This window comes from Macaca nemestrina, chromosome 10 (assembly GCF_043159975.1).
Source record: "Macaca nemestrina isolate mMacNem1 chromosome 10, mMacNem.hap1, whole genome shotgun sequence".
NCBI lineage: Eukaryota > Metazoa > Chordata > Mammalia > Primates > Cercopithecidae > Macaca > Macaca nemestrina.
Genome location: NC_092134.1, coordinates 57448132 through 57462984, shown reverse-complemented (window position 1 = coordinate 57462984; position 14853 = coordinate 57448132). Strand labels below are relative to the sequence as shown.

At 40.6% G+C, this 14853-nt stretch overlaps 1 protein-coding gene across 13 annotated transcripts in view; it reads right to left on the bottom strand.

Annotated features, from left to right (window-relative positions):
- The window catches only part of LOC105473335 (KRR1 small subunit processome component homolog), a 443099-nt gene that overhangs the window by 404861 nt on the left and 23385 nt on the right, over positions 1–14853 (bottom strand). For 5 of the 13 annotated variants that reach the window (XM_071071409.1, XM_071071427.1, XM_071071414.1 and 2 more), the window contains exons 2-3: positions 13999–14146; positions 500–623 (exon numbers count right to left, since the gene is read on the bottom strand). The exons of 3 other annotated variants lie outside the window; for them this stretch is intronic. The gene's annotated coding sequence lies outside the window, so the exon portion shown is untranslated. The remainder of the gene's footprint in view (positions 1–499; positions 624–13998; positions 14147–14853) is intronic. 5 more of the 13 variants (XM_071071411.1, XM_071071412.1, XM_071071413.1 and 2 more) reach the window with 3 other exon arrangements.

Below are 14853 nucleotides of genomic sequence, written 5' to 3'. Positions count from 1 at the left end.
ACTACGTAACCAAGTTGCATTGTTATAGATTCTAAAAATCACTTATTTAACTAGAATAAAATCACCTGAGGTAGATGCTGCCCTAGAAAGCCCAGGGTATGCAGCCTTCAGGAAATCAAAATAGTAAAAGTATTGCAGATTTGCCTTTGTGAAGTTTGGTAGAGACCATTTCTACTCCCCACAACAGTAGAACATTCAAAACAGGATCATATACATTGATTAAAAAAAAAAAATCTTCATTTAGATATTTCCCTGACTCCCCCATTAAAACACAGACTCTATGGAGACAAATAAAATTTCGATTTCTCTGATAACTTCCTCACAAGATTTATAATGCTTTATATATGCTATAGAGAATACTTTTATGTGTTTATTTGATACATTGTTTGAGACTATGGTAGAATCTTTAACAGAGAAAGAACAAATTATTACAAGGTTGAGTTTATATTTGGGTTACAAATCTAGAAAGTTGACTCTGTGGAAAGGGAAATACACTCACCCATGATTCTATAAGCTGTCCTTGTCAGCATGTCAATATAATCAGCTCCCCTGACTCATCCAGAAAAGTCAGTAAGTCTGGGATCCTAAAGAACAAGAATCCCAAGAGGGACTCAGGTACCCCACTGGAAAGCAGAGAGTACATAAAGAAATAATCAATCAGACAGTTAAGCTGTGAAGCAGAAAGGACACTCTATATTCCCAGTCTGTGGCCTCCTGGGAGACCAGTAAAAACACAAGAGCCTAAGTTGGAACCTCTTCCTCAGGTGGTCATGGCAAGTAGGCTGACTTAGGGATAGATAACTAGCAGGACTCCACTCCTGTGGGTGCCCAGAGCCATGAGAGCTCTATCTACTTCATGAACTCCTTTGGGTAAGCCTGCCCACATCATGACCTTGCATTAGTAAAGGCAGTTTGGGGAGTATCAACCCTAGAGATGCTACTACCGAGAAAGGGTATAATATCTAAGGGAGATCCTGGTTCCTGTGACCTTAGGAACATGCAAGAGTTTTGTGTCCTGGGACTAAGAGGGCTAAGAAATCAGAGTCTCTCATAAACCTTCTAACAGTTAAAAGTGTTGATACTATTGACAAACATGCACTACAGTCCAGGTAACGTTAGAATCATTGTGTTACTATTAATGCATTTAATCATCACAACCACTCTCGGAGGACAGTAATCATTATTATGCCCATTTTACAGGTGAGGACACTGAAGTTTCTCAAGAATAAATAAATCACTTGAGTTCACAAAGCTATGGCAGAACCAGAGGCCCAACCCAGGAAGTCTGTCCATAGACCTGAGGCTCTTAACCACGACTTTCTACATCCATATATGCAGTATACGTGTGTACATGTGTGTGTGTCTGTGTGTGTGTGTTACAATGATATTCAATCCACACATTGTCATAGAAACTGAACTGTCCTAAGTCATATACTTTTAGCAGCAGTACCTAACATTCACAAAAAGAATGGTAAGCATGATAAAAAAGAAAAAAATAACAAGGTCAAAGAATTGCCAAACCTACAGTGCAGATTAAAGAAACTCCCTTGCAGATTCAGTGAGTCTACAGAGGATTTGGTCTATCCAATAAACAAAATACTTTCCCCCAGAGGAGACATTCACATTAATAACCGTGAGCATGGAGGAGAATTTTACTTGGCTGGACTTTGTCTATTGAATATTTCACTTAGTGCTGTGGATCAGACGAAGGAACAAAAACGAATTTCAGCTTTGTTGAAATCAGATCACCAATTTCCCTGGTTGTCAATGTGATTAATAGGAGACCCAAATCACCTTACAGAGAAGCAACACTCTCCACCCTCATCCTGATGCTGAGTGAGGAGGGGGCATCACTGAAGTAGGTGATGATGGAGCAGGTGGCTGGGTACCGGCAGTGTCTTTCCCTTTTGTGTACCACTGTGCCCTGCTTCAAAGCCATAAACAAACTGAGCAGAAAGGCTCAAGATAAACGACCTGATACCGTTTCATGCCTTCAGGGAGATGGATGCCTAAATCCACGAGATCCATAATTTTTGGCTACATCTTTTGCATTTCCAGGGACAAAGTTTCCATCTTGTCCTTGGGTGCCCCCATCGAAGTGTTTTACAACACCAATAGTAACACAATTCTACTTTCTGCCCAAGTGTAACATTTAGTTTAAATTAAATCCATTTCCTTTGAATGTTCCATGAGCTTAGAAAACTGTTTTGTGCCCTCATAGTAATACCTATTACTGCAGGCAAAGCAATATTGTTTCTTTGTACTTTTCATTATGTATCATTTTTGTTACATTTCTTGAGGATTTCTCTAAGCCTCCTGTGTTTAATTTTTGGGTTTTTTTTTTCCTTTGCTCCATATTAAAATATTTTAAAAATCATATTGAAATAATACATTTTTATGGTGGAAAATTGAGAAATCTGGAAAAGCCCAAAGGAGAAATTGTTCAAAACTCACAATCCTGCTTCTCAGAGCTAATAACTATTTTGATGTATATCTTTCCAGTCCCATAAGCCAATGCACATATGTGTTTTGGAGACTATTTTCCCCGTCACTAATTATTACCCCTACAGGGTAGGCATCTTCAACCTGAGTCAGTGCATAGACTTTACACAGTCCATGAAATTATACACTAAATTATGTACAAATTTTTATGTAGGTACATAAGTGCTTTCTTCCCAATGGGAGTTCACTGCTTTTACCAGATTCCCAAAAGGGTGTATGAACTGAAAACAGTTAAAAATTCTTATTTAGCATCACGATTTTAATAGCCATATAACATTCTACCTTTTTTTTTTTTTTTTTTTTTTTTTTTTTTTTGAGACAGAATCTCACTCTGTCCCCAGGCTGGAGTGCAGTGGTGTAATCTCAGCTCACTGCAACCTCCATCTCCTGGGTTCAGGCGAGTCTCTTCCCTCACCCTCCCAAGTAGCTGGGACTACAGGCATGGGCCACCGTACCCAGCTAATTTTTGTATTTTTAGTAGAGACAGGGCTTCACAATGTTGGCCAGGATGGTCTTGATCTCCTGACCTCATGATCCGTCCACCTTGGCCTCCCAAAGTGCTGGGATTACAGGCCTGAGCCACCGCGCCCGGCCAACATTTTACAATATTAACCAATCTTGCTATATAAATTATATTGCAATAAACACTTTGTAGCTAAATTTTTCATCTGTCTCTAGTGATTTCTTTTGAGAAAAAAAAAATACTGAAATTGGAATTGCTCCAAGAATATTCACAGCTAAAGGTTTTTAATACATGTTGTTAAATTGCCTTGTAGAAAGGTGGTATCATTAGGAGTGCCATCGGAAGTACATGAAAATATATTTGCTTTGAACTAGCACTAACACAGAGGATTAGTTTTTAACTTTGCCCATTTTATTGGCTAAACTAAAATACTAATATTTGAGTCTCTTTCTTTTTAAGTTCAGGAAGCAATATTATTTGTAGCACAGTCATGGCTGATGTACTCAGAGCACAGAGGAAGAATTACATCTGCCCTGGATAGTCTTAGCTTTATTGCCCCACAATGACATGATATTGCTGATTCATGATAAGCAAGGATCATGATCATTGATCATAGTTCAGCCCTGACCCACAGGTCTTTTAAAGCAAGGATGATGGCTAGCCAATTCTATAATTATTTTTATGGTTTATATAAGTCCTTACTCTCACCCTTATACAATTGGATTTCATTCTGTTTGCCTAGGGTTGTGCTTGCTATTTAATAATATCACATTGGTCTGTTTGATGTTACATCACCTATAGGCTAAATAAGCATACCTTCAACACCTTTAGTCAAGATGTCAATGATTCCAAGGGCAATAAGACCACTTGACATTTGCCCCTCACACTGATACCAGGTCATTGGAAACTACGCTTCTGGAAGAATCATCAGGGAAATAGTCTCCTTGCCTAATCATAGAAACTCTACAACTAGACTCTGGCTAAACAGAACATAAATTATACTGGAATCAATAAAGACAGGGTGAGCAAAATGCCCTTGTCGTGATTAAGAGTGTATGTGCTTGCGGTTACATATCTGGGTTAAACGCCAACTCCTCCATTTGCTGTCTATATAACCCTAGGCAACTATTTCCACATGTCTAAGCTTTTCACACACAAAACAGATTTATAGGCCAGGCACAGTGGCTCACGCTTGTAATCCCAACACTTTGGGAGGCTGAGGCAGAAGGATTGCTTGAGCCCAGGAGTTTGAGACCATCCTGGGCAACATAGTGAGATCCCATCTCTACAAAAAATAATAAATTAGCCAGGAGTGATGGTGCATGCCTGTGGTCCTACTCAGGATGTTGATTTGGGAAGGTCACTTGAGCCTTGGAGGTGGAGGCTACAATGAGCCATGATTGCGCCACACACTCCAGCCTAAACAACAGAGTGAGACCCTGTCTCAAAAAAACAAACACAAAAACAAAACAGATTTATAAAGAAATTTGCCTGGCATGGTTGCATGCTCCTGTGGTCCCAGCTACTCAAGAGGCTGAGGTGGGAGGATCGCTTGAGCCCAGGAGTTCAAGGTTGTAGTGAGCTATGATCATGCTACCGCAACCCATCTCTAAAAAATAATTTTTTTTAAATAATAAAGAGAAACTTGTTTGGTGACTACACCAAGAGCATGCCTTCATGTTGTTTGCTGTGAAGTTGCAATATTCTTTCTACACAATATTTTGCAGACTCCCCTATATAAATCAGTAACCACCACCTCCACGCTACACACTCTCTGTTCTCCCTCATCGTGCCTTATTTTTCTCCATTGCATGTCTCATCATCTGATATATGACATATTTACTTGTTTGTTTTTTATCTGGCTTCTCTCACTAGAACGTAAGCCCCACGAGAGCAAACATTTTTCATTTGTTTCCTGCCTTAGTGCTAGCACACTGGGGAATAAATGGATAGTATCATTGTGAGGATGGAATGATTCAGTAGGTCTACAGCAGTGTATTAGTTTCCTAGGGTTGCCATAATAAAGCACCACTAACTGGGTGGCTAAACAGCAGAAATGGATTGTCTCACAGTTCTAGAGGCCAGAAGTCCAAGGTGTCAACAAGATTGATTCCTTCTGAGGGCTGTGAGGGGGAATCTTCCACACATCTCTTCTAGCTTCTGGTGGTGGTCAGGAAATCTTTTGTGCTCTGGATTTGTAGATACATCACCCCAATCTCTGCCTTCATCTTTACATGGCACTATCCCTGTGTGTTTGTCTGTCTCTATGTCCAAATTTCCCCTTTTTATAAGAAGACAATTATATTGGATTAGAGCCAATCCTAATGATATCATTTTAACTTGATCATCTGTAAAGACCTGCTATGGTTTGGATATTGCTTGTCCCCAACAAAACACATGTAGAAATTTGATCCCCAACATGGTGGTGTTGGGAGGTGGGACTTAGTGGCAGGTGTTTGGGTAAGAATGAATGGCTTGGTGCCATTCTTGAGGTAGTGAGTAAGTTCTCACTCTCTTGAGACTGGATTAGTTCTCTCTAGAATGAATTCACTCTTGCAGGAGTAGCTTGTTAAAAAGAGTTTGGTTTCCCCAGTTTTTCTCTCTTGCTCCTTTCTTGCCGTGTAACCTCTTTGCATGTGCCTACCCTTCTGCTTTCCACCATGAGTGGAAGCAGCACAAAACCCCTCCAACCAGTAGCAGAGAGGATGCCAGTGCTCTGCCCCTTGAACTTCCCGGCCTATGGAACTGCGAGCTAAATAAATCTATTTTCTTTATAAATCACTCAGTCTTAGGTATTCTGTTATAGCAATACAAACAGACTGAGACAATCCTATTTCCAAATACCATAGCCCCTGGGAATTAGGATTTCAACATTTTGGAGGTGTACACAAGTCAACCCACAGCAAGCAGATAGCACAGTGCCTGGCACTCTGTTGGCACTCAACTATTAGCTCTTCTCCTTTGTTCGTGCAATGGCATAATTATCTCACAGAGAAAACTAATTTAGTCTGGCATGACAGGTTCTCACCAGTCACTATGACATAACCTTACTCTGAGGAGATATTAATCAGATTTGCTACCCGTCTTATGCCTTTGACTCTGAATAACAACCAGCAGGGAAGAGGGGCCACTATGAAATCAAAGTCTTCGCAATCACTGCATTCTTACGCATTATTTTATAGCCAAGAAAGAAGAGCTCAAAAGGTAATTACTTATCCAAGGTTAAAGCAAAAGCAGGACTAGAACCTCGGCTTTCTCACTCCTGGATCCTTTCTTCCTTTATGTAAGTCTATCTATATATATTTAAAATTATCATGTGGAAACATTTTAAAATGGGCTGATTATAGAAATATTTAGTTCATAGATTAGTCTGAATGATTAACACCAAATAGAAAAAAAAATAACTAGAAAAATAAATCTCCAAATCAAGAACCAAAGGAAAAATAAATAAGCAAATTGAGATATTTCTGGCCAAAATAAACTACTGTATTTCATCAAATCTAAGATTCCATCTATTATAAGACACACCATTATTTTATCTACCAAAAAAGAAAAAACAGCACTCCTGATTAATGCATGGCATATATCTATGATAAGAATTTGCCTTCCAAATTTTGAGGTGTTAAAGTATGAAAATGTATGAGTCTCAAAAGCCACAAAACACAGTAAAATAACCCCCTAGAAATTGAGCCAAATCTTTCATTTATATAAAGTGTCTCTCCTAGACTGGCTCATGATCATGCTGCTGATAAAAGAACAGATAAAACAGATTTTGAAACACACAGCTATGTTAATCAAGACCCCCCTTAAGCAACCTAAGACATTCAGATATTCTCCTGATGTTTCTACCAAATCCGACATGTGTTTTGTACCTCCAGGGACAAGAAGCAACCAGCAGGAGAGAACATTTGGATCAAATAGATGAGAGTGGAGAAGAGAGGAACGCAGAGTGATTCTCTGCCAAAGTAAATATATATAGGCAGAGGGAAGTGGGGGATTGACATTTCCTTAGTAGATTCTCTAAAGGAAAAATACAAAGAATTCATCTGGATCTGAAACAACAGCTGTAGGGTCTTCATGAGCCCCATGTGAGGGCAAGGAACCTGCGAGGTTTGCTTTCACTGTCTCTAGCCTGGCGGAAGACCAGAGGTGCCTCTGGCTGGTATTTACAAAGAACTGGTGAGGGGCCAGTTGGCTGCTGGAGGCATGTTTCTGTATCATTCATCACATGCAAAATGCTCTGCAGCTGGAAAAGAGTCACAACGGCTGCAGCCAATCATGCCCAGGCAATCTGTCCAGCCTTCCCTCCCTTTGTCCCCTCAACCCCTTCCTCAAGAGAATACAATTGGCAAAAATCCAGCAGTGTCCAATGAGGAAGGGACTGAGAAGGCCATGGGAGGATGGTTAAGCCAGTAGAGACAACTTGCTGTGATTCAGTAAGTATTTACTCAACACCTACTAGGTTCTGGGTCCTTGGGATAGTGGCAAACAAGACGGCATGTATATTCTGGTATTTTTGATTTGGAAAAATTTTGTGCCCTTGCTTCTTCACATCGACTTCCAGTGGCAAGGGAAGGAAATTGCCACTGCTTGTCCCTTTGTTCAGTCTCTTCAGTGGGTTCACATTCTCCCACCTGCTCTCAGGAACAGCCGTGGGAATACTGGCTTGGCAAGGCAGCTCAGGAAAACTAACAGCCCTGCTAAGCAAAGAATTTAGTATTTCATCATAACCTTGAAAAATCTAGAAGTGCCTCATAGGAGAAAAAAAAAGGAGGAAAGAGGGATGTGATTGCGATTTTGAGATTAACAAGAAACAGGATGGCCTCAGCCTCTAACCATGTGCTGAATAAGTTAGTGAATTATCTTGGGAGGGTAAACACTGATGGCCATTCAGGCTGACAGTGGGAGCCGGACAGTTGACATTTACAACAATGCTCAATGCAAATCAAGGCACTTGCCCCAGAAATGGAATTTCATAGATTTATTCTTTGAAAGGCTATTTCTTCCACTAGTCTGGGTCAGCAGTTAAGCTAAAAGAGAAATATTTCTATCATTTGGCAATTTTTTTCCCAAAGCATCTAGTTGATTAGGCGAGAGAGGCCTTTAAAAAGTCTGATTCTTGTGTGGTTGTCAGGCAAACAGAATGAGAAAATATCAAAGAGCAATCCCATTTCCAGAAATGATTAAAACAAATATTTCCTCTGAAGTCCCTGGTGCTCTGAGTGGTGATGGGGGACCTCACAGCCCAGGTGTTCTGGAGCCGTTCCAGCCCTGCAAATATCATTTTAACATGCTCCCATAACTCTCAAGACTTCACCTTGAGTAAGCTAAACTTTCCATGCTGCTGCTGCTGCCTGCCATTCCACAGAAATTGATTAAAACCCAGAGCTGTCATTCACAAGTTGGGTGACCTTGAAAAGTCAGCCTCAAGCAAAGGCTCAGCACTTTGTAACTGCTGTTCCCTTCACCTATATAGTGGTGACCCCCGCAACCATCTGCTACTGTCAGATGCATTAACCTATTTGTTTGCCTCACAGCACTCAAAATGATATTTGAAATTATCTCACTCTGGGTTGCTTATTTATCAGTCAGCTTCCTGAGCACAGAGACAATACCTGCTTTATGTATCTCTGAATCCTTGGCACTTAAAATGATTCCTAGTACCTAGTAGATGCTCAATAAATATTTGTTAAATAAATAAAAGTCATTCAAATTATTTGAGCCAAAGTTTTATGATAATAATAATAATAATAAAAGTTAACACCTATCTTGTAGGGTTGTTTTAAAGATCAAGTGAGATCATGTTAATAAAAGCAGAGCCCAAAACACATCAAAAGGTACTCAAGATATATTAATTTAAATACACACATACACAGAGAGAAAGAGAAAGAGAGAGAGAGAGAGAGAGAGTCATGTGCTGCATAACAATGTTTTGGTCAATGGCAGTGGTCCCATAAGACTTAATGGGTCATATTTGTAATCCCAACACTTTGGGAGGCTGAGGCAAGAGGATTCCTTGAGGCCAGGAATTCCAGACCAGCCTGGGCAACATAGCAAGACCCTGTTTCTACAAAAAATTAAAAAATTAGCCCGGTGTGGTGGCACATGCCTGTAGTCCTGTCTACTCAGGCGGCTGAGGCAGGAGGATTGCTTGAGCCCAGGAATTCAAGGTTAAAGTGAGTGATGATTGTGTACTGCACTCCAGCCTGGGTGACAGATTGAGAGCCTGTCTCAAATTAAAAATTTTAAAAATAAAAATAATTATAATGGAGCCAAAAAATTTCTATTGCCTAGTGATGTCACAGCTCAATTTATTATTCTTGTGTTTGTGGTGATGCTGCTATAAACAAACCTACTGCACTGCCAATTGTATAAAAGTATATCACATAGAGCTGGGCATGGTGGCTCACACCTTCAGTCTCAGCACTTTGGGAGGCTGAGGCAGGCGAATCACCTGAGGTCAGGAGTTTAAGACCAGCCTGGCCAACATGGTGAAACCTTGTCTCTACTAAAAATGCAAAAATTAGGCAGACGTGGTGGCAGGCGTCTGTAATCCCAGCTACTTGGGAGGCTAAGGCAGGAGAATCACTTGAACCCAGGAGGCAGAGGTTGCAGTGAGCCAAGATCATGCCACTGCACTCCAGCCTGAATGACAGAGCAAGACTCCATCTCAAAAAAACAACAAAAAAAGTATACTACATACAATTATGTACAGTACATAATACTGATAAAAACAATAAATGACTATACTTTAATGGTTATTTTAGAGTATACTCCTACTTATTTAAGAAAAAGTTAACTGTATAACATTCTAAGGCAGGTCTTTAGGAGGTATTATGTTTCAGAAGCGGGCATTGTTATCATAGGAGAAAACAGCTCCCCGTGTGTTACTGTCCATGAAGACTTCCCAGTGGGACAAGATGTGGAGGTTGGAAGACAGTGATACTGATGGTCCTGACCCTGAGTTCTGTGAGTTCTGTGTAGGCCAAGGCTAATGTGTGTTTGTGTTTTTTTTAACATAAAACTTTAAAAAGTAAAAATAATTAAATTTTTAAAACCTTATAGAATAAGAATATAAGGAAAGAATCTTTGTTCGGCTATACAAGGTGTTTAAGCGTTATTTCAAGAGTCAAAAAGGTTTTTAAAACTTTTTTAAGTTTATGAAGTAAAAAAGTTACAGCAAGCTAAGGTTAATTGTTATTAAAGAAAATATTTGTATAAATTTAGTATAGCCTAAGTGTATAGTGTTTATACAGTCTAGAGCAGTGTACAGTGATGTCCTAGGCCTTCACATCCACTCGTTCACTCACCGCTCACTCACTCACTCACCACGACAAACTTCCAGTCCTGCAAACTATATTCATAGTACATGCCCTATACTGGTGTAGGTTTTTTTGTTTGTTTGTTTGTTTGTTTGTTTGACATGGAGTCTCGTTCTGTCACCCAGGCTGGGGTACAATGACGTGATCTCAGCTCACTGCAACCTCTACCTCCTGGGTTCAAGCAATTCTCTGCCTCAGCTTCCCGAGTAGCTGGGATTACAGGCACCTGCCACCTTGCCTGGCTAATTTTTGTAGTTTTAGTAGAGATGGGGTTTCACCATCTTGGCCAGGCTGATCTTGAACTCCTGATCTCGTGATCCACCTGCCTCAGCCTCCCAAAATGCTAATTACAGGCATGAGCCACCACGCCCAGCCAAGGTATAGCATTTTTTATCTTTTGTACTGTATTTTTACTTTTTAGGTATGCTTTTTATGTTTTGATATGTTTAAATGCACAAATACCATTGTGTTACAATTGCCTACAGTATTCAGCATAGTCACAGGCTGTACAGGTTGGTAGCCTAGGAGTGATAGGCTATACCACAAAGCCTAATTGTGTAGTAGATTATACTTTGTAGGCTTGTGCAAGTGTACTCTATGATGTTTGACAATCACAAAATGGCCTAAGGACGCATTTCTCAGAATGTATCCCCATCATTCAGCCAAACATGACTTGACATGAAATACATATGCACATTTTTAAAATTAGTGACAATGTACAGATGAACAAGAAACTCATCTTGGCCAGGTATGGTAGCTCATGCCTATAATCCCAGCACTTTGGGAGGCCAAGGCGGGTGGATCATTTGAGGTCAGGAGTTTGAGGCCAGCCTGGCCAACATGGTGAAATCCCGTCTTTACTAAAAATGCAAAAATTAGCCAGGCCTAGTGGCACATGCTTGTAGTCTCAGCTCCTCGGGAGGCTGAGGCAGGAGAATCACTTGAACCTAGGAGTCGGAGATTGCAGTGAGCCGAGATCACACCACTGTACTCCAGCCTAGGCGACAAAGTAAGACTCCATCTAAAAAAAAAAAAAAAAAAAAGAAAAGAAACTCATATTAATCTGTATAACACAAGTTTGCCAAAGCCTTATAAAGCTAAGGGTACACGTGGGAGTGCGATCAAGAGTAATTACACCAATTCATTCACTCTTGTTCCTACCTACACACTTCAGGACCCCTTTCCAGAATTGCTATTTCCTTCAGATTGTTCTGTGAGTCACTAGGCAATATCAGGGGTTATCAAAAGTGCTCTCAATGTGCCCACTCCTTTTTCCTTCCACTCCCTCCCGCTTGTGGGAAGCCTAAGCAGAGGTGAATGCAGAAGGCTGCAGCAGGGTGCCGCCCCTGGGCTTACACAGACACCACTCCTAAGGAGCTTGTCCAGGTATTCCTGAGCCCTCACTTTGTGGCAGACATGCTGTGCCTAACACGGAAGTGGGAGGATGCCCCCAGTGTCCTCTCTGAGCCCAGCCCAAGCCAAAGTGGCTATTTAAAACTCCCTGTGTCTGTAGTGAGGCCTAGCATTCTCCTTTCCATTAACCTCTCTGATAGGCCATATGACCAAATCTGGCAAGCACACAAACATTCATTTTCAAGCAGGTGCGATAGTAGTCACGGAGTTTGTCCTTAAACTCAATATACTTCAGTGCACTGAGAAGTGCGATTTTGGCCTCTGAAAAGACTGTTGCCTGCAAATTTCACTAGCAGCAGATGGGACAGTGATATGGTTTGGACGGGTGCCCTACCCAAATATCATATTGAAATGTAATCCCCAGTGCTGGAGGTGGGGCCTGGAGGGAGGTGGTTGGCTCATGGGGAGAAGTTCTCATGAATGGTTTAGCACCATTCCCACTTGGTACTATAAAGTGAGTGAGTTCTCACAAGATCTGATTGTTTAAAAGTGTGTAGCACCTCCCCGCTCTTTCTCTTCTCCTGCCCCCTGCCATGTAAAGAGCCTGCTCCCACTTTGCCTTCTGCCATGAGTAAAAGCTTCCTGAAGCCTCTCCAGAAGCAGATGCTGCCATGCTTCCTGTACAGCCTGTAGAACCATGAGCTAATTAAACCTCTTTTCTTTATAAATTACCCAGTCTCAGATATTTCTTTATAGCAATGTGAGAAACGCTGACTACAGAAAATTGGCACTGAGGAGTGGAGCATTGCTGTAAAGATATCTGAAAATGTGGAAGCAACTTTGGAACTGGGTAATGGGCAGAGGTTGGAACAGTTTGGTGGGCTCAAAAAAGACACGAAGATGAGGGAAAATTCAGGGCTTCCTAGAGACTTATTGAATGGTGTGACCAAAATGCTGGTAGTGATATGATCTGTAAAGACCTGGCTGAGGAAGTCTCAGATGGAGATGAGGAAATTATTGGGAATTGGAGCAATGGTCACTTTTGCTACACCTTAGCAAAGAGCTTTGTTGGACTATGCCCCTGCCCTAGGGAACCTGTGAAACTTTGAACTTGAGAGTGATGAGTTAGGGTATCTGGCAGAAGACATTTCTAAGCAGCAAAGCATTCAAGAGGTGGCCTGCCTGCTTCTAACAGCCTATGCACATATGTGTGAGCAAATGAATGACCTAAGACTAGAACTTATATTTAAAAGGGAAGCAGAGCATAAAAGTTTGGGGAAAAGTTTGGAAAATTTGCCACCTACTTATCTGGTGGAAAAGAAAAGTCCATTTTTAGGGGAGGAATTCAAGCAAGCTGGAGACACTTGCATAAGTAAATAGGAGCCCTGTCTCAGATGACACTTTTGACTGTGGACTTTTAAAACTGGAATGAGGTAAGACTTTGGGGGACTGTTGGGAAGGCATATTTGTATTTTGAAGTGTGAGCAGGACATGAGATTTGGGAGGGGCCAGGGGAAGAATGATGTGGTTTCAATCTGTGTCCCACCCAAATCTCAGGTTGAAATGTAATCCCCATTGCTGGAGGTGGGACCTACTGAGAGGTGATTGGATCATGGGACAAAGTTCTCATGAATGAGAATCATCCCCCATTGGTACTTTATACAGAGTGAGTTCTCATGGGATCTAGCTGTTTAAAAAATGTGTAGCAACTTCCCCCTCTCTCTCTTCTCCTGTTCCTTCCATATAAGATGCTGGCTCACACTTTGCCTTCCACCATAAGTAAAAGCTCCCTGAGGCCTTTCCAGAAGCAGATGCTGCCATGATTCCTGTACAGCCTGCAGAACTGTGAGCAATTAAATCTCTTTTCCTTATCAATTACCCTATCTCAGGTATTCCTTTATAGCAATGCAAAAACAGCTTAATATAGACAGTATTCTGGTAGCAGGCAGGTACAGCTCCCCTCTGGTCAGAATCAAGATATAAAATCCTCCATTAAGCACCTGACAAGAGACCCAGTATACCCTAAGTCTAGAACACCAATCCAAAGGGGAGTCTGCTACCTTTGCCAGATTCTTAAATCCTATTCCTGTGACATTGGAGATGGCTGTACAATATTCTGCCAATTTACATTTTATGAACAGCTGTTGTTTCAACAAAAGGAAAATAATTTCTGATATCCTTTACCCTAATTACCATATCCTTCAGGGCTAATCAGAAACAAAGTGCTTGCAGTAAGTAGGTTCTTTCATACACTTATTTTTATTGTTTTACGATTTAAAAATAGGTTTAATTATGTAAATCTCAAATATATTCTAAACTAGAGACTAGGGTAATAACCGCCCTTAACCCATTACCCACCTTTGACAATTATCAATCCCAGACCAATCTTGTTCATCTCTATTTAGCCATTCTTCCTCTCCTCTCATACCCAAGCCAAACAATGACTTATTTTGAAGCAAATCCAAACATCACATCATTTCATCCACAGATGCATTAGTATGAAGCTCTAAAAGATAATATAACCACATCTTAAAATCATTATCACACCTTAAAAATTAGCAATGTTTTTATAATAAAAACCGTTTTCAAGTGCAAACCACCCACAATGTATTTCAAATGCTAACTAATTGCCCCAGGGTGTATATGAAAACAAAGTAACATATGGATTACACTGTCCAATAAAGTATATTTAACATTCCATAAATATCCTTTTGTTAAAATTCATATATGTTATGTTGATTCAGGGTGGCAGGGTCAGGGTAGTGGGGGTGGGGACAGGGCAAGGATTGACCAAACCACCTCTTAAGTATCATACATTGTGTTTGGGCACTGGTTCAAGGGAAGAGGGAGGAGAAGAAAGAGTGAAAAGCTCTGTGCCATTCTGCTTTATAGTGAGGCAAGATTAACCGTCATCCCTTATGTCTTTGTGTGTGTTTTATTTATCTGTGTATGTAGTGTATACAAAGGACAAATGAGTCCTAATTTACAACATCTAGTCTTTCCAGATGTTAAAGAGGTTGTCAGTGTGTGACAAAAGTACAGTTAGTAAACTAATATATTTGTATATTTTGTTTTAAAATTCCTGGGAAAGATTCTCTTCTGAAAATCTGAGCATTATAACCCACTGAGTTGAAGGAGATGGGAAGGTCCTGGGCCAGAACGTTCATATTCGAAGACTCTTTCAAATTATAACTATTGTTATATGTGTGCAGT